Source organism: Lonchura striata, chromosome 1A, assembly GCF_050655825.1.
Source record: "Lonchura striata isolate lonStrDom1 chromosome 1A, ASM5065582v1, whole genome shotgun sequence".
Classification (NCBI taxonomy): Eukaryota; Metazoa; Chordata; class Aves; order Passeriformes; family Estrildidae; genus Lonchura; species Lonchura striata.
Window position 1 is genome coordinate 67,034,881 of NC_140741.1, and position 20,778 is coordinate 67,055,658.

Here is a 20,778-nt window from a genome sequence, read left to right on the forward strand (position 1 = left end):
AGCACTCTTCCAGTACATCTTTCTGCATATTCTCAGTATTTCAGATGCAGATTTTCAAATGAGGCACCCAAGGCACTATGCTGAAAAATAAACCAATGTGTTACAATGTTTTGTATATTGAAATTATTATGGAAGATCAGATGGACATAAGTGCTATTCAGTAAATGACTTGAATTAAAACCTATGTCAATAAAGATAATAATACTGAATTATATCTCTTCAATATATTTATTAAGGCTATATAGCAATGTTTGCAGTCATGGTAATTCAACCTTGGTCAACAAAAGAAGTTATCAAAATGAAATGTGAATCTGGCCTATAATTCAGGAAATAAATGTGCAGGATGCATCAAGCTATTCATGGCAGAGTGCTGCACAGGGTTTGACCAGGAGCAATAGAAATGTTTGCTGGAAGCCATTCCACATGAGAAAAGGTTCTATGACGTGACAGCCTGACATTACCAATATATCAGGAGCTCTGTGGAATTAAATTACTTTACCCTGCAAGAAGTGCCAGGCTGTCCATTCGTGAAGAGTTTTGGTGTTTCAGGCAGCACAGATAAAACGAAAAAGCCTTGTTTTGCATTAATGAGCAATTCAATCTGTGTCAAAGAATTCCACCTAGTTCTTGGGAAATATATACTCGTTGTCAAAGAACACCATATTTTTCTGGGAATGTACACTTAGAAGGGAAAAAAAGCCCCAAAAATAAATCTGTCAAAAAGAAGTGTCTGTAGGTGTTGATCTGGTTGCAGCCAGTTTAAATGTATAGTCTGTAGATAAAAAGTTTCTAGAAGTGTGTAGGTCAGTGTTTGCTTTATCCACTTTTTCAAAACAAGCCAATTTTTCATTTTGTCTAATTCATTACCTATTCATTGTCTAATGAATACAACTGGCTTTATCAGCAAAGGAAAACTCTCTTTTGTTCTTTATGAAGAAAAATATGCAGCTGGAAGACTGGATAATTAAAGAAATATGATCTGATTTGGATTCATCCCAGAACAGTGACTGGAAATTATGATTACTTGGTGCCTATTCATGAGTAATAAAAAGAAAAATATTCAAAGGTTCTTTGGGAGCATTTATGATCTGCATATGTACATATGTGATATGTATGTATCTCGATGGTCAGCCAAAATTAAGTGATCAAATCTGACGATAATTGAGGATTAACTAAGGATGCCCAATGGAATGGTCAAATTTCATAATATCACATTCCTGATGATGATCAGTGAATTGGCAGCTGAATTCTTTGCCCTGAATAATCTAACTAATTCTATTTTTTTTTGTTTTTTTCTAATTCAAAGTATAGCTCTGCCATAATTTTTCTTATTTCCTGTTTTATTTAATAGCACTCTCTCCAGATCATAACTATATGTTCTGTCTAATGCAGTATATCTAAGGATAAAAATATTTCTTTTCACTGTCTTTTGAAAGTAAGAGGAATAAATGTCTTGTGTTGCTCAATAATATAATGTATTATCTTATGAAATTAATATATATTTTACAGACAGCAAATTGTATTCTAATTTTCTGTGCATCTGACAACAAAAGAAAGTACTGTTTTAAAGATATGCAATTCAATATTTATTAAAAGATAAAAATATTTGAGAACAAATATTTAATCAGATTCAGTTTCTCTTTTTATATATAGATAAAATTAATTGTAGGATATTACATAGTATTCATATAGACCTGATCATGTATTGATGATGCAAGACAATGCAGCCTGTAAATGTTACCTTTTCACTGTAAAAGAAGCTTTACATTTTATGTTCTTTCAGCCAAAAGTAATTTTACAACATGCAGTAATGAGAAGATTAAGTAATTTGTCCTAGTTATTGCATTTTGCACCCTATTCCAGGGGAAGGAAATCCTCAGCAGGCTAAGTAACATGATTTTTTTAGCCACCTTCATTTCTGCTTGTATCAGAGAATCTGAACATGTTACAGCAGGAATACTCCCATTCTACAATTCCTACATCCACAATGGATTTTTTTGTAGACTTATTGCCTAGAGAAACTGCTGGACAAGTAAGTGCAAATCTGATACTATTCCTAAATAACTTTGTTGCCACTGGTAAATGTAAGTGAGATGCTCTTTGTTATGTCTCATTTATTAAGGAAATACTAGGTGCAAAGACACAAAACTGGCTTGCAAGGCCAAGCATGGACACAGCTCCAATTAGAACTAATTTCAATCATGGTGGGAGTTAAAATCCATTTAATCCAAGATGGAAGGCATTCTGGCCAAAGAAGGAAAGAAGAAAGCAGTTGGGAAGTTAAAGAGGTTGCACAGCAGCTGGAGAATATTTGCACTTACCTCATGAGATACTCTGTATTCCACCCTCCAAAACTGTGCTGATATCAAAAGAACAATTTGGGAAATTGGGCCACATAAAGAAAAGAAGAACTAAGAGATTAAATATGTTTAGGTATGGAAGAAATACCTCCCTTCTTCATTTTCTGAGTTACATCTGCTTGTCATGGAGCATTGCAGTTGTTAAACTAAAACTTAAACAACTATTTGGATTTGTGTTGAACAAGAGCACAAGAAGAGTGTTAATGGGTAGCATAATTACCATGGATTTCAGAAATAATTTTAAGTAGTTTCAACTACTTCTCAGCCTTATCTGTTTTGTTCCTGCCCTGTTATTTAGGGTTCTGGATTTTTGGTTGACTTTTTTTTGTTTGTTTGTTTGTTTGTTTGTTTGTTTAGGCAGGGGTTTGTTTCTCTGTTTGGGTTACGTTGGGTTGGTTTTTTATGTTTGATTTGTTTTTCTTCTTTTTTTACTTGGTTAGGGGAGTTTGGCTTTTTAGGGATTTTTTTGGTGTGTGTATTTGTGTTGTTTTGGTTGTTTTGTTTGTTTGTTGCCATTATTATTATGATTATCTCATGACCATGAATCTAAACAGTAAGAAAGTTTGGATGTTATAGTGACACTGCAATTGTGCACTAGTCAGACTCCTTTGTTTTCTGGAAGGCATGGATAAAAATGCAAGTGGCTTGAAAAGCCTGTAGTTGTTGAAGCACTTTACATGTGGATTCAGGGGTGGGGCTAAACTGGTGCAGCACTTCTGTGGCAGTTCACAGGGTTCTCCGTGAGGTTCCCAGCACCTTCTAAGGGCTTAATGAAGGTGACCAGCAATAGTGTACATGAACAGTACCAAACACCTTCAGCTATGCTGGTTTTTTTTTATTTTTTTTTGTAATTATAGTAACTGAAAGCCTACATATGGAATTCACATTGTACTCTCTCTTTCCATTTCTTTCAAAAATTAACTTTTGAAAATTATTAGCCAATAAAAAAAATATTGGCAGGATGTGGAGCTGTTTGGTTTCATAAGCATCAGTAAAATACTGTTTTTAATAAGCTCAGTAGAAGTTCTGCAAGAATTACCTCCAGATTTGTCTGCCTTTTATAGAATACGCAAGTCTATCACTTTGTGTGTACTCATTAAAATTTTATAGAACAGCTATTGCAAAAAGCTCTTTAAATCATTGCAAGATGTTGTCTGGTTATTTTATGTTGATTCACTAAATATAATTGTAGTGAAAAAAGAGTGTAGTTCATGGCTGAATATTTCAGTCAAAGTAGCAGATCTATAAAACACTGATTGAGACAGAAAAAATCATCACTCTAATAATATTTTCCTTTAAATATAAGTAATTTTTTGGTATGTGCCATTAATGCTGTTATATGTGGTACTTTAGAGGTCTTAACCCAGTAGCTGTGTGGGTTATGGCTAATGATAATGAATAAGCTGTAAAATCATGGTAAGAAGCCAAAAATTGATAGAAAAGACATAGAAAACTTTTAGTAGGATTCAAGTAAGTCAAGGTCTTTATTTCAGTTCCCTTTGGATGAGACCCTGAGCAGCTTGGTCTGCTGAAAGATGCCCCTGCCCATGGCGAGGAGGGGGTTAGAAATGAGATGATCTTTAAGATCCCTTCCAAGCCATTCTGTGATTGAAATCTGTATGCAGTGCATTTCCTCTGTGAATTTTGTAGGGTGATGAATAATTACTCCCACAGCTTTTCTTGCCCTTTGGGATTTATAATTCCCGTTTTCTGGAAATAGAGGAGGGTTGGAAAAAGCACACAGCTCATATTTAATTGCATTTTCCATTGGGATTATGATATTTGTGGGGGTTTTCTCTCTGGCTTTGTATGTATCCCAATTTCTTTACTGCCAATGTTGAACTAAAGGAATAAAGATCTCCTTATTTTATATGTAATTCCAAAAGAAATGTTAAATAATGCTACCATGAGACTTTAGTACATATCATAGTACAGACCAAATGGTCAAGTCCTCATCGCTAATTTACAATACAGCATGACTTGCTGTGAAATAGCTAGAAGTCAAAGAGAAGCAGGAAAAAAGGGCCTCTCTTGAAGTTCATGGAGTTCATTATATTGCCTATGCATATGTATTGACCTAATCAAATAACTGGTGTAAGAAATAGCAATATTTGCAGCACAGAAGTCTTAACTCCTCAGCTAATTCTAGCCTTTAAAATTCAGGGGAAGATATGTCTGGTGCTCCTTACAGTCTGAATTAATGTGTATTAAGCAGAGGCCGATTAACATTCTGAACTGCAGCATAAGCAGCCAAACGTCATACAACAGAGCTTTATCTGACTGTGGAACTCCAGGATTTTTAAATTAAACCTTAGGGAAAGTCTTAAAAGTAAACAAGATCACTAATAAAGATCAAAATCCATGTGTTTGTATCTCTATTGTTAAATTATTAAATAAAATTTTGACAGAAGTAATTTGTTGTCCTTTTGGATGTTGAAGCTGGTGGAAAGAAGGAAAATACTACAAGCTCTATGTCTTAACATAACTGAAAAGAAGATGATGTGAGTCCAAAAGGTTTGACAAAAACTCTTGATACAGGAAGTCTGTTATATTTTACAAATCACTTGCTAATGACTACTTGGAATAGCCAAATTGAACCCCTCATCAATATTTTTCAATATGATTTAAAAACATAAAAAAACACTCAAGACTTTGGTCCACCTAAAAAAAAACCCAAGAACTGAGGCTCCTCTTCTTGAGTACCTTCACTGGATGTTGCTCACAGTAAGTAGGTTCTAAAAGCAGTTATTAAAGCCCAGGTAAATAATTGAGATTAATGTTCTCTCATGGTCTTCAGAGAGATCTGAACCATGGGAACCTAGATGTACCTGGAAGTCAAGTCAAATTAATCTGTACTAAGTATCTCTAGGTATTATCTACAGAAGCATCCACAGCTGTGAAATCTCATTGGAAGACAAAGTCTTTCAAGCCTAGATCTAATTCATGTCTAGCTGCCCTTTGATGGAGCATTCATTAAACCGAGTCACATTGATTTCTGAGGAAATAATTGTATCTTGAAACATATTATTCTAACAATGCTACAATTCACTATTAGAAATGCTGCACTTAGAAAAAGTTTGTGTAAGCTGATAATTTTTTTTCTAATATTTTTATAAAAAAGAATATTTGCAATGGACTGTCATATTTTTCCAGCTGCCTTCTGTGATGAAATAACACCATATTATCCCAGATAGTATAAGAGTATGACTGACAAGTTTTTCATGCCTTTATCCATCAAAAGGAAGAGATTCTATTTGACCTAAAGAAGTTCTTCACCCTCCTGTCAACTGTTAAGTTACTGCTATTTTTTTTTTTTAAATCTTTCTAACTCTTCTAAATTTGCTCTTTCTGCCTTCAGGAACCTTCATTGTGATAAGGAGGTGAGAGGAGATCTCATGATTTCAACGAAGAAACTTCTCATACCTGTCAGTCTGAAAAGCACCCTGAAAATACACAAAAGAGTAACCTTAACATTCAATGTTACAACCTTGGTAAGTCTTGAAGTTCTAACTTGATAGCCTATTTTTATTTTGACAACTGAAAGAATAAAATATAAAGCAAACTAATGTATGAAAACTTCGAGAATGCTGTTGTGTCAGGTGTCATCTGGATGACAGAAATAATTTTAGCAATAAGGATAACACTATGTCTGTGTCAGATATTTAAATATTTGTTTCAGTAGCCTAGAGAGATACTAGGGAAAGTACTAGGGGCTATCATGGAGGAGTAGCAACATGGAGAAATGGAGAAAACAACAAGATGGGATCTTAGGCTAAATTAAAAAAAAACCAAAACAACTATCCATGTTTCAGTTTTTAAGAGATCTAATGCATTACTTTCTGTTTATTATAATTGATAAATTAATACTAAAAGCTAAAAATTGATAAATAATTTAACTATTCATTTCTGCTATTTCTTCTTTACAACATAAAAATTGCATAAACAGTACTTAGTTTTATTCATACCCATTCTATACTGACAAGTGACACCCCATTTCTTTACAATGTTATCCTCAGCAGGAAAAAATCTACTGGGACAAGGGACAAGCAGAGACAAAAGATAAAATGCTGGAGCTCACCTCTAGGTCAGGGGTGGCTCCGTGTGGTGGAAAAGTCTCTCCTCCAACCCGTGCTTCCAAAGAAATACTCAATAGTCTTCTGTTGTCTGGTCTCAAGGTTGTTTATTGCAAGTTATCTAAAAGATAAAAGTCTTCTTGGGCTGCTGTGGTTTGCTCAGCAGCTCAGGCAGAGGCACACACACACCCTGACATCCTCTCTGACTCCTGACTGCTTCTCTCCCTGCCCAGGGCTGCTGCTCTCTTTTATATTGTACATTATGTGTTACATGTTTACAGTTTTCCCCAATGCCTATTACCTATATTAAATGGTGCCTTTCTACTCTAAACCAATCTGTGAGTGCCAACATCACCAAGAACATGGAGGTAAGGAAGAAGAAAGAGGAAGGACAGGACCAGCCAAAATCCCTCCATCTTAAAACTTCTGACCCCATGTACAAGACCTAACCCCCCCACCTTCCCCCGTGCCCCCCCCCCCCCCCCTTTACAGGACTTAAAACCCCCTTGCACAGCACTCAAAAATTCTTCCCTTTACTTTGTGACTACTTCTACTCTAATTTCTAAACTTTTTTGACTTCTTGTTCTTCCTGCAAGGTTGGTAAATCGTTCCATGGTTCAAATCCAAAATCACAACTGCTTCCAGCTGCCTGCCAGGGTCTCAAATGCTTCTGACCTGGACCCAGAACATGCAAAAATATCTGAGGGACATTTTGAGTTCCGACAATAAAAGGCCTCTAATTTTGGTCTAAGTTTTCCCTATCTTGAATAGTTAATTCCTGTAACAATTTCCAGCTACTTGCTGCCAGTTCCCAGCACTCACACGTCTCCCTGGTTATTCCCCCAGGCAGACTGCACCGTGTCTGTTGTGACAGCACCAGGACACTCAGCACGGAGCAGCTGCCCAAATGCAGACCCTGCAGCATCCACCTGCAGCTCCTGTGCAGCTGAAGAGCTGCAGGCACAGGACCCAGGTGTTGCATTCTCCTCTGGCAATACCTGCCTGCTTATTTGTCTGTTCTTCCTGTAAACTCATAATCTTGACCACCAGAACCATAAGTTCTGGAAACCTCACAGATATGCAACTGAAACCAAATTACTCAGCCACCCAGAAAAAGCAATTCTTGCCTCTGGCAACAAGCTGAACTGTTGTCTTTTTATGATCACTATCTAGTCAAAATAGATAATTTCAGTGCATCTTTCTGTGTTTTCTGGTTGACTTATTTTGGGTTGGGCTGTTGGATGTCATTCATTGTAAGCAAGAAATATGTTGACTCTAAAGGAAAACAATCCATATGATGGTGTGGAGGTAACTCAAGAAAAAAAGAAGGTGTCAGCCATGGATACAGGCAAATTATGAAGTCTGTTTCTGGAGGAAAAGCTAGAGAAAACAGATTGTGATAGGAGAAATGAGAACTTTCTCCATTCTCCATAGTCCCTGCTGATCTACATTTGTCCTTTAAGAAAATTTATTTTATTAAACAGTTGAGATTTCAATTTAGAAGCTTCTCAGAACTAGATATTCAGATTGAAGACTTCCCTTCACAGTTTTTTTTTGTTGTTGTTGTTTTTTTTTTTTGTTTTGTTTTGTTTTGATTTTTGTCTTGTGTGTTATTTTTCCAATGCAAACTCCAGACTGTAAACTCTCTGAGGTTTGCTGCTCCTTGCCTGTGCATTTTTGTAATTCTCCTTTCACTGGGAATTTGAGACAGAAATAAGTCCAGGGTTGCAGCAAAAGAAGATTGATAATTCTTTAAAGAGTGAAAATTTTGGCTCCCTGGATCATGTTTCAGGGGGTGGGATTACAGAGCGCATTGATGGATCTGACCCTGGTCCATTGTCGCTGTTTTCACCCATAGGTTACTGTCCACACTGCATAAAGGCAACTTTAGCTGTTCATCTCCGCAAGCCCTTTCACCTTTCTGGCAGGAGACATAAAAGCTCTTGTAGAAAAATAAGAGATGTTACCTTTACATATTGTTGCCTTTTCATACTGGAAGCTGCAAATCTTTTCTGAACTATATCCCCTTTGAATCAGTCTAGCACAATGAGTTACTTTGATTTACAGAAATATGCTGGTATCCAAGGAAAATAGACGGGAATATACCAATTCTGTCTAATAGTATAGGTGCAGCATGCTTATTAGAGCCCACACAAAAAGAAAACATCTTGAGCATAGTAGAATGGGCCAGATTTTTTTCTCCACCAGTTGCCATCTGGTTGCATTGGCATAATGTTTGTGATCATCAATGCTAGATGCAGGTCTGCACTCAGTGTGCCAGCCAAACCAGTCCCTCCTGCTCACACTGGACTGAGAAATGTAATGTTAAATAAAGCACTTCACAAGCAACAGAATCTGGTACATAACAGTTTAATGAGTTCCCAATTAAATCTAAATTTAAAGCTTTTTGTTTATCCTGGCCATGCTCAGAGGCTTAACAAGGCAGTTATAATCATAATAACTAAAGTAAACTTAAATTATTTCATTTGTGTAGCTTCTGAATCCCTAATTGAACCCATTATACCTTTTTTTTTTTTTTTTTTTTTTTTTACTGCTATGTCTTTCTCCTTAAATTCTTAACACTTAAGTTGCTGACATTATTTAGTCACAATGAGGGAATATAGTCAGGACATGCATATTTCTTAACACTGGTGTTGTGCCATCCCAAAATGCTCCCAAATTCTCCAAAATCTCTGATTTCTTCAGCTTGAAATAATAAAAAAATATTATTACCAGTTTCAATTTTACACTACTGAAACTCATCTTCTCTTACTTCTCTTCACAGTTTTTCCTAGTACGACACTGAAAAGGTATTTAAGATGCAGACAAGGTTCTTAAGATTCCTAAATAGCTATTTAGCTTGCAAGTCAGCTCTGTTTTCAGCTATAAAACACCATACAGCTGGATGGGCTTTGGTGTGGGCTTGCTTCTAAACTAGCAACTGCTGAATGCTACCAGTTACAGAAATCACAGTCTTAACTCCTGCTTCATTTTGTTTGCAGGCTTGCATTACACAGCTTGATGTGGTAGACACTTGTCTCAGTTTCATCAACTGAATTTCTTTGTCTGAACCTCATTTATTTAGTAAAAGTGTCCTGGACATATAGGAGAGTGTCTTTGTTAAACATATAAAACACCTCCAAAGATTTTTTTTTTCCCCCCTAGGGATTTTTTTCAGTTTTTTTAAAAAAACTGAGGTCTGTCAGGTCTCTGAGTTTAACTGAGCCACCTGAGATGTGCATGTAACAGAGGCAGGCAGAGGACAGCACACTGCCAACATCCCTCCAACATCCCCCTCAGCTGTAAGTTAAGCACAACAGGCCTGGTTTTTTCTAGTGTAAAATAAGCCCATATTTGAGATCTCTAAATCAAACACCAGTTTCCTTGGTGGTGAACAGACAAACCTGGTTGTGTTGACTATAAGTATAACTTGGGACTTCTGTGTCATGTAGATTTGATCCATGTAAATCCCTAATGTTATGTCAATTTAATCTGCCTTTTTTTTTTTTTCCTGCTATCGCCATTGATAGGAATAACAAGTACTTTTATGTTCTCAAAATTGCCAGTTTGGGGATTGTAAGTGTAATGGGAAACATCTCAAGACCTATTGTTGTATCTTGCATCTATAATGGTCTTACACCAAGTTATAGCTAATCTACTATTGATTTCAGTAACCTGGTCCATTACAGCATCTTTGTTAAACACACTCTTTTTGTCAGTAATTTCACTATTTAATATTTCATGTAATTGTCTAAGGTTAATAGACCAGAAAGCCACTTGAGGCATACTTTTGCTATTTATCTCCTTTTCTCTTTTCTGCCTTTCTTTTCCTTGTGTCTCCTTGCTCCATGTCAAAAGACTAATTTATGAGCAGACTCTGAGTCATGTCTGGACTGTTGATTTATTATTGAGCAGTGCTGAAATAAGACTGTCCATTGTGCATTTTCATCTTTGTGAATGACAAGCAGTTGCTGATTTTAATATATTAAAATTCCTCATTTTCTGCAAGTCTACAGATCACAATTATTTTAAATTTCCTATCACAATTTGTATTCCTCTACATCACATCACCTCTTCTTCTTAAATATGCTATACTATAATCTAAAATCTTTTTTTTTAATGACAAGGGGTTTAAGAACAGAGGGAAAAGACTAAAATAGTTATAATTATTAAAAATCCTATTATGCAAAATTAGGTTTTAGTAGTACACTTGTTTAGGATATAGCTTAAGGAATTTAAATATATCTGCCTAAAATGTTATGTAAAACAGAGTTGGAAAAAGGAATCTTTGTTTTCTATTTCCCAATTCTTTGAATTGTTTCTGTTACATAATGTTGTTGTATGTCAAGTGTGACACATTTTAAGCATGCTATTCTTTTTTATGCAAAATCATGTTAGCCTTCATGGTTCTTGTATGTGCACAGGAAATTTTAATTTAAGCTAATGATCTATGTTCTATGAACTTTGAAACACAGCAACAGGCAGTTGTAAATGTTCCATATAAATCGACTGTAAATTACAGACCTTTTCCTAAACTCAGAAACCAGCAGATGTTTTTTCCATGTTCAGATCAGTAAAACACCCTAAGACACAAAAAAGCCATGTAAGAAAGGGCTGTGATGTACAAGAATCCCTTGCATTGACTGCTTTTCCAATGTGGCTGTGATCCATTCTCAGGGAGCATTTATATAAGAAGATATATTGTACTCTTTTTCTCACATTTACCTAGTGAAGCATTTAACCACTTACAATTAGTCATCTAGTTGAAATCAAAATATCTACACTGTGAGATTATACATGGATTTGAGAATGGATAAATTAACTAAATTCTCTGTAGTTTTATATTCTATCCACATGTTTGTGAGCCTGTGATGCATTAACACAGAAGAGACAGGCTCAGGACACCATCTCTGGATTGTCTAATGTACAAGTAAAAAAATTATTGCAGTTGCTATTTTCAGTAAGGCTGCTTCTCTTTAGCACTGTTCTGCACTAATATTAAAGCAGTACTGGACCTCCATCAGTCAGCTGTAGACATAAAGTTCTATGTGCTCCACATCTTAGCTGATAAAAATTACAGAAAATAGAGCCACCAGATAGGATCACCAAACTCAAATATGCACAAGAGAGGGGGAAGAATTAGGATATATAATTGTGTGATAAAAAATGTTTCTGTTTTGCTAGAGAACAAAAAAGGTAAAAAGGATAAAGAAGGAACAGACTGATTTATTCTCTCTAGGTGTTAAGCCTTTAAAGTAATTAGGCTAGAGAAAAAAATTGAAGATTCTAACGTATGTAATTTACATATAAATAATATTAAATGTTAATAACTGTGAGACGGGAAAAAAAAAAGGAGAAATTAGACTATAAATAATGTGGAGGATGAAGACAGGACAGTTGCACTTGTCATATTCAGAGTGAAATGAAGAACATATTTTGAGCCACTACGAGCCTCTGTGGGATTCAGCTTGTTTTTTCTATATGAGATTGACTGACTAAAAGGAATCCACTTATATAATACTGCATTCAGGAGTTAAAAAGGAGACTAGATTAGGTATCTACATAATAGAAGAAAGGATTGAACAGAAAACACAGGGATAATGAAAACATCTACTGTTATATCACACATAATAGATCTTTTACATATTATAAACTATCTAATGTCTAATGCACAAGACATGTTTATATCTAATCTATGGAGTAAGACACATTTGTGTAAAGGCTCCCAGTGGTTTTACTAGGCTAAAAGTATGGTTCTTAAAGTGTCTGCTTTCAGAATTGTATATATTAACACATTAGTATTATTTTAGATTTATACTACAGTGAAAGAAGAGGTGTTTTGAATGAATTTAATGAGGATAAACGTGGTTCTATCAAATCAATACAATTTTTTGCATTAAATTTTCTTGGCTAAAATATGATTGCTGCTTTAAATCTTACTTCTTTATGTTTTAGGTTGTTACCTTTTTTTGTTTTTTCCCTGTTGTAGGAATAGAAACTCCCTGAGTTTATGAAATAATAGCCCTTTTTAACTGAACAAAGCCTTCAGTTTTATTAGTTGAAATTAAAAGGAAAAACAACAAAAGAAAAATTTTTTGCTCATATGTATGTTTCCTGATTTGGTGAAATTATACACAGTTCATAAATATAGTAAACAATAAAAAGACCCATTAAAAACAGCTGTTCATTCTTATTTCAAGCAAATTTCCTGATCAGGGTCAGCAGGACAGATTGAGACAGGTGTTTCAGAAAGCATCTACCTCTTGAGCTTTTTATAGATATTTAATTCACTTGAATATTGCACTGGCAACTTTATCAATATAAATTTTCTCTATGCACACGTACTTTTTAAGATAATTAGTTTTTTATGAAAGAAGAAGTCATTTTCTACAGGAAGTCAGTAACCATAAATCACCAGAGCTGCATATCAAGCATTAGTTCTTCCCACTTGCTCAGTCACCATATGGCACCACACACTGTGCTGAAAGATAATCACTTTATTGTTGGCTGCGTTTTTAATCAGCTACATCTCATACTGTTTTGTCAAACATTGCCTTGCAAATAAACCAGCCTTACAATACATTTTTGCCTTGGAAGAAAACATAAATAAGACCTTGTGAAACACAGGAAGATCTGCTCAAACTTGAAATCCAAAATTTAATCAACAGATCAGGCATGAAAAAAACAGATTAATTATTTAAAGTACCACAAAAATCTACCAAGTGGAACTGATTTGGGAGCTGAGGAAACCACCATGCAAGGTGTCTGCTTTCTAGCAGTAGTTTGCTGGCTGAATTAAGCTTGACAGCTGTTGGTCAAACTGTAATCTGCTCTGCACTGGGTTTGAGCAGCTGATGGGGTGCTGGGGTCCTCCCACACTGCAATTGTGCAAAATCAGTGATTTTACACAGTGACTATTCTTCTGCTTTGTTCCCACAAACAAAAATTCCCACAGAATATTCCTGGGTGTTCTTTAGGTAGAGGTTCTTTGCCTTTGTTTTATATTGTGCCCACTCCACCAGGATCTCTCTGGCTACTCTAGATATGCATTCATAGGGATTGCATTTGGTTTGCACAGCGAGGTTTTGGTAGCAGCAGGACAGGAGGGAGGGAGGAAACTGCTGCACAACAGCAACCAGAGTCAGAGGAGTGAACTGTGAATATTCAATGGGAGAGCCACAGCCCTGCAGACCCCAAGAGCAGTGGAGAGGGAGGGGTAGGAGGGGCTCCATGCTTGGAAACCAATTCCCCTGCATCTCATAGTAAGACCGTGGTGAGGCAGCTGTGCTCCTGCAGCTCTAGGAGGTCCGTGGTGGAGTAGACCCCACACCAGAGCAGGTGGATGCCTGGAGGATGCTGTGACCCTGTGGGAAGCCTGAGCTGGAGCTTCTAGACTCATGGAGAGAGGAGGACTTGTGACCTTTTGATGAGCAGCCTATTCCTGAAAGGCAGCACCCCATCCTGGAGCAGCTCCTACAGAACTACAGCCCATGGGAAAGACTCATGTTGGAGAAGCATATTCATGGAGGACTGTCTGTATGGGCCATTCACTTAAGAGTTGGACTTCATGGTCCTTGTAGGTCTCCCCCAACTCAGAATATTCTGTGATTCTGTGAGATGCACTCCACGCTGGAGCAGGACAAGGGTGTGAGAGTGTGCTGAAAAGGAAAGAGCAGCAGAAGTGATGTGTGATGAAATGACTACAATACCCATTACCTGTCTCCCTATGACCCTGGAGGAGAAGAGAGAGAGAGGATAAGAAATCAAGTTGAGCCTGGAGAGAGTGATGAGTGGGGAGAAGATGTTTTTAATATTTAGATTTATTTCTCGTTATCCTACTCTGATTTGATTGGTAATAAATTCAGTTAATTTCCCTGAGTTTGTTCTGCCCATAAGAGTAATGGGCTAATGATATCTCCCTGTTTTTATCTCGACATACAAGACTTATATTTTCTCTCCCAGTTCAGCTGAGGAGTGAAGTGATAGAATAGTTCCTGGCATCCAGCCAGGGTCAATGCACTAAAGGGATAAAAAAGGAAAAAAATTAATATGTACAGCAAGAGAAAAAAAACAAAACTTAAACCACTTTTTCTTAGTCTATGACAAGGTTTCCTAGGAGAAGTAACTGATGAGCCATTCCTCAGAAACAACTACAATAAACAATAGCAACAGCCTGAGATAAAAAGAGAGAAATGAAGATATTTGTATTTATCATTTACAGAAAATTACATGCAATTTACAGAATGTCATGCTTAAGTAGTCAAATGCTGACATTAATATTAGCAGGGCAACCTTCACTATAGCCTTTTGCATATGAATTGTGATACATACTCCCTTTGGGTCTGTTGGAACCACCAGACACTCTCCTTTCTCCCATTTCCTGAATGCAGAATCAGATTATTCCTTGGGGAGTGGAGGGCAGTGGTGGGGAGGAACAGTTCCTCACTGTCTTAGGAATTTCTGACTCTCCTGGGATGGAACATGCTCAGCATGGATATGCTGTTCTGCAAAACTGCACAGGAAAAAATCTTCAAATGCTCAGATTTAGGGAAAATCTCACAGGATTCTAAAATATTTCTGAAGCAAGGAGAAATACTCTGTCAAGTATTTTGTTTCTTTTCCAGATGGTGGAGGTACTTGAACCCTCAAAGATTTTGTGCTTCTTGGTCTGAACAAAGCCAGTATCTTCTTGTTTGCAGAAAGGCTTGGCTGCAAAATATACATATTCACCACAATATTTAATCTGGTAGACAAAAAGGATGAAAAGTTTTGGAATGATTGCATTATGGCTAGCTAAGTTTTAAACAACTAAAACCAGTGTATTTGTCTTACAGTCACACTTCTATATCTGCATCTATTTCACATTATGATTAAACAGAGGTTTTGCGGTTTGGAAGGAAAATCAGTGGTGGTGCATTTCTCCTCACACCCTTTCCAGGCTGCATTGTGATCTGAGAAAGAGCTGTTAGGCCTTAGCCTTGAAAAACAGCACCTGGCCTCAGCTCTTCCTGAGATTATCAGAAATACTGTCTGCTCCCAGGAATTGCTAACGAGCTCCTGTTTGCTGCATAAACAGCCTTGGAAAATATTTTCTTCCCTGAATGGCACAACATCTCTGTTCTCACACTTTGGAAGAAGCAACCCCAGCTGTGGCCAGGATGAAACATTTTTATGACTAAAGCCCACTGTCTTGAGACCCTGTGAACAGTGGCCCGTGACCCTTGGAGATCTCCCAGGCTGAGACCAGCAGCTGAGTGGGGCCTCTCAGAGCCAGGGAAATCTCATGTTTGCTGGGCTTGGGGGACGGCTGAGTGACGATGACCCCTGGGCTGACGCTCCTCAAAGCCTGACCCTTCACCCATTGACAGATGCAAAGGCATCCAAAGTGAGTATTTTGCTGACCTCTGGGGGAATTTTTCACAGGTACCTTGTTGCACTGACTCTTTATGTCTGGATGCATAAACTTGCACATATGCCATAGCAAATCTGGGAGAAAAGCTGATTTATTAGATGTTTAAATACCTTAGATGTCTAAGTAAGTTAGTCCTGTGAGCTTGTGACTTAAGACTTTAAATAAATGCAGCTGAGTGTTGTTCTTTTGCTAAATTACCAAATATAACAATGAAGTTTTAAGTTAGGCTAAATGCTGTTAAGTGTTATTTCTCTGTTAAATTCTTAAGTTATAAATTAAGGTTAATTTAAGTTAGATACAAGTGTTGTTCCTTTGTTAAATTGTCAGATTTAAGGTATAACTTATGTTAAAGTACTGCTAAGTTTGAGTGCTGATAAACTTTAAGGCTGTATTCCTTTTTATCCTTGCCCTTGTCCTTTTCCCACATGTACCTAAACAAATGCACACATATACATACACCCTAAATAGTTCCCAGTTCATTTCTGCTTTGATTGCTTGGATTTTGTTTGGTGTTGTTGTTTCTTGTTTTTCCTTGGTGTGACTTAACTGTCCTATAAGCAGTCAAGTGAATTTTGCCAAGACTTTGTTGTGTTGTCACTAAATGTTAAATCTGGCTTTTGCTGATAGACTTGCTGATGATTTTTTAAGATCTTCTATACTCATTCATAACAGACACAGTGCTGGGAAATCACAGGGTATCAAAAAGATGACATTGGATTTAATATGGCTAGTCTATAAGGAAAACCATAGAGGGGAAATGTAAAAGTTTATACTTTTATATTGACTTTATTCACAGTTTCAACTTCTGTGTAAAGCATTATGGAACCCTTGTTTTTTGTGCCAGTGATGCACCAGGTTTTATTATGTTGGCAGGACTATGTCTAACTGGTTTAAAGAAGAACAAATGATAATTTTTGATGTCAACAAAATTCTTCAGCATTTAGTGTGGTATTTTTCTGTGTTCTTTCCAGTTTTTTTCTGGATTTATATGTACAAGGAAGAGGAATTCCTACTTGCTTTTTTTCATATAAACAAGATTTTTTTTTCTGTAAATAAGTTTTCAGTTGTTTTTTCTCATTTTGCAGCCTGCAGCTGGCCCATGTATGAAATAAATCCTGATGGGAAAGAGAGGATAATGCACATGTGTGTGCATATTATATAGACATTACAAATGCAACCACTAGGAGCTGATTTTGCATGCTCATTCACCGAGGCTGGGGTGGCACACAGTATCCTGGTGGCTGCAACCCTAGAGAATGAATAAAACATGCATTTTTCATTTGGCAAGCTGAGAGACTGGCATCAGGGAATGGGTAGCATGCCTTCAAGTTTAAGAGATGTGAGAAACATGTGGAGTTAAGGAGGAACACAGGAAGAGTGAGAAATATCTATAATCCTGAGCATGTGTGTTATCTTTCATAAATCCTGAGGTTCTGGCACTGCTCATGGCATTAACCATAAACCACTTGTGATAACAGCAACATTTGCCATGACATTTAGATATGTCTGCTCTTTATAAAATATTTTGCCAAGCAGGAGTTTCTGTGTACAATTTGATTAGTCGTTTATTCAAGGAAATTCTGTGTCAGTTGCCAGGAGACAGGAATAAAGTGCTTGGCTCTGGGAAAGTTCTCTTCCCATCATGGATATTTGAAGGGACTCCCAGGCAGATTGAGCCTAACCTTTTCTGCTCCCAATAGCATATGACAGAGGGGCTCCTGGATATGCTCTAATCCATAAAAAAAAGCTGAAATCAGCTCTATAGATGATGAAGTTATATGGTTAGATCTTCAGCTCTTTCTGTATCATATGCTCTGTGTGTTTCAGTGGCAGAACAGCTGATGAGTTTGATATTTGGGTTTAGGTATCCACTGATGCATTAAAAACTGTAATTAAAATTATCAGAGCAATGTGTCTTCCTTGTGCCAATTTTGCTTCACAGGGAATCTAGTAAATAAAGGCAGAATAAACTGTGCATCTCAAATGTGTGCACTTCTCTCTGCAATAATGCTAACACATTTCCAGTTAATCCTACCAAATATTACCTAAAACAAGATTTTAGGAAGATCTGTCTTCTTTCTATAGGCATAGCATGAGCCTGAGCATTTTCCTTCAGTTTGTAATGCTGAAAACTTCAGAAATGAAGATTTTTTTTTTTTTTTAATCTACACATACCTCAGAAAGAGAAATTATTTCGTTGCTGTTTCTTGATTGTGGTGTGATTTGTTGTCTTTTTTTTGTTTTATTTTGTTTTGGGGTTTTTTGGGGGGAGATTTTTTGTTTGTTTGTTTTGAGGGATTAGGTTTTTGGTTTTGGTTTGTTTGTTGTTTGAGTTTTTGTTTTCTTTTGTTAACATGATTTTATTATTGAAAATTTGGGCTGAGAACTGCTTTGAGTCTATAACAAATGGATATTTCTGTCACTTGCTTGGATTTGTCTTAGGAGTCCTTTGACATTACCAAGACTCTGTCTAGGGATTGAGTATTGGCAGTGGTGGAATGGCATGAGAAATTGCATGGGTGAATGGCTCTTCTTGATATCTTTAGCTATCTACAGGCTTTAAAATTTGGATGGGCACCAAATTATAGAGTTGTTTTGGTAAGGGAAAGATTTTCCCAGGAAAAAGGGATAGCATTTCACTAAAGAAGTATGAAGCACAAGTAGAATTATACCATCGAGTATACTCATTGTCTGGAGTGGATTTGCATAGTCTTAGTCATGTAGGGGTGAGTAACTATGTGAGTAATTCCATTGACTTCTGCAAGTTTAGTCAATGCTTGAGTAGGAGAATTTGATTATTTTCTGACTGTGGTATCACGAGCAGCTTCTCACAGTTTCCCCTACCTTTCTTTATTCCAAACCAAAATTTTAACTACTGTTTTTCTGGAATAATTTCTCTTTCTCTTGTTTAGTTTTATGAAAGTTTACAGTTGAAGTCTTTCCATTAAAGACTGTATGGAATATAACCCTTTTATCTGAGGATATTTTCCTGTATTTAAGTCACATTAAATAGTTTATGTTATTTTACAAACACCTCTGCCACTGAGTTACTGTGTTCTGAATAACATTCTTGTCACAGAAGCATAAAGTTTCTAGACTGGGAAACCTCAAATGTTTCTTACCCTTCCTTATAGTCTTGTTTTTTGCCTTACCTAAGTATATCAAAAACTTTGTTCACTTTAAGAGTGTTGTACCTCTTGTAACCATGGATGATGTTCTCGGCTTGCCAAGAGAGAACATCCCACAAGTAGTTCAGGAATATTTGTAATAACAAGATCATTGCCTAACTGGCCAACCATAAAGCAAAGTAGATGCAGCCTGAATCTATATTCAGCATCTTGGTTAAGACTGGTTTCCTTTGGTTCCAGCTAATCCTAATGAAATTTAAACTAATTCCAGACTAAGAGAACTTCAAGTTGCCTAGTAAGTATTTATTTCTTTCTCAAGCAAGGCATTTGAAATCACATGTAGTTGGTTGCAGATTTCTTCCTGTGTTTTGTTTCTGGATGCTTAGTGTAATGCATTCCTGCATTTGCTTGATGGTTTGAGAATACATTGTAGGACAGGCTCATCAAAAAAAGACTCACCAAATTTCATTCCTTAGTCTAGTTTCTGGTTTTGCTTATATCCTTAGTGTATTGTAACACTCTTCTGAATCCTGCTTTTGGCCCAGTTTTCTATCCAGGTTGATAGCTACCTACCTATTTACCTATTGGTAAATATGCTTTTACTAGACCCTTGCAGCCAGAACCCCAACCTGAGAGCTACAGAAAGGACTTTTCTATGAGAAAACATGAGCTTTTCCTATCCCTGAGTACATTTTTTCCTAGCTTTGGAGATACGTCTCTCTTTTTCTGCAAGTACTGTCTGTCTCTTGTTATTCTGCAGTTCAATTCTCCTATGCAGGGAGCTGCAGACTTCTGTGCTGTCAAGCCCAAATCTTTAAATGAGTTTATCTTCTGCAAAATAAGTAAAATAAGAGGAACTAATGTGCTGTAATCTGTGACCTATGAGTACAGCTGAAGCAGAAATGAAATATCAGTTCTCCAGTGCTACCTTCTATTACAGAATGTACATTCAGACCACTTGAATGGAATCCATATCTTCCATCTTAAGCATCCAAAAAGTATATGTTTAAAATTCAGCTTGCTGCTTTAAACTTTTTTAGCAATCACCAAAGAGAACGTGCTCTGGAGTGGATGTCTTGTACCATCCAAAGAAAGCATTTTAAATAGGTAATGACCTGTTATCAGAAGAATTAAATCCTAGAGGTGCAAAGAAGATGTCAGAAAAAATGTCATTTAATGTAGCATAATAAATAATGTAAGTAATGTAAATGTTATTTTTGTGAGTAGGAATTACTATATTAAATAAAGTGAGCGGGCATAAGTTGCTTTCTTCTGGTTATAACTGTGATATCATGTGAGGTTGTTTCACAGAAACCAAAGTCACATGAAATCTGTATGCAATCTATTAAAAAGGACCACGCAGAATTGAGACAATGTCAGGGAAATTGGGAGTGACTGGAGATTATTTGCATTGAAAAGCAAAAAGGTAACCTGGTCTTTATGTGGTGGACAAAGACATGTGAAGAACACGTAGCAGTTAAGCAGCAGGAATCTTCTCTCAGAAGAGAGAGTGCAGCTACCAGTGCAGCGACAGTAACATGTGACTCCCTTTTCCCTTCATGATAAAGGTAGGAAAAATTTTACCTTGACCTTTTTTTTTTTTTTTTTTTTTAATTTAGAACATTTTGGTGTGACATATTTTAGAGGCCCATGTAAAATGGGAAGAATCCTAAAGTTGCCACTTAGAGAAATGAATAAAACATACAATCTTATTAATATTTATAACTGGTAGCAGCCTAATTAATGCCCAGTGGTATGAACAGGTCTGTGTGTTATCCCCGTTGGACAGCAGTCAGTGAGGCTGC

At 36.6% G+C, this 20,778-nt stretch overlaps 1 long non-coding RNA gene across 4 annotated transcripts in view; it reads left to right on the plus strand.

Annotated features, from left to right (window-relative positions):
• The first annotated feature begins 7,393 nt into the window (after window positions 1-7,393).
• The window catches only part of LOC110475443 (uncharacterized), a 108,425-nt gene continuing 95,040 nt past the window's right edge, over window positions 7,394-20,778 (plus strand). For 2 of the 4 annotated variants that reach the window (XR_014952256.1, XR_014952259.1), the window contains exon 1: window positions 7,394-15,818. This is a non-coding gene — a long non-coding RNA (uncharacterized LOC110475443). The remainder of the gene's footprint in view (window positions 15,819-20,778) is intronic. The other 2 variants (XR_014952258.1, XR_014952257.1) reach the window with 2 other exon arrangements.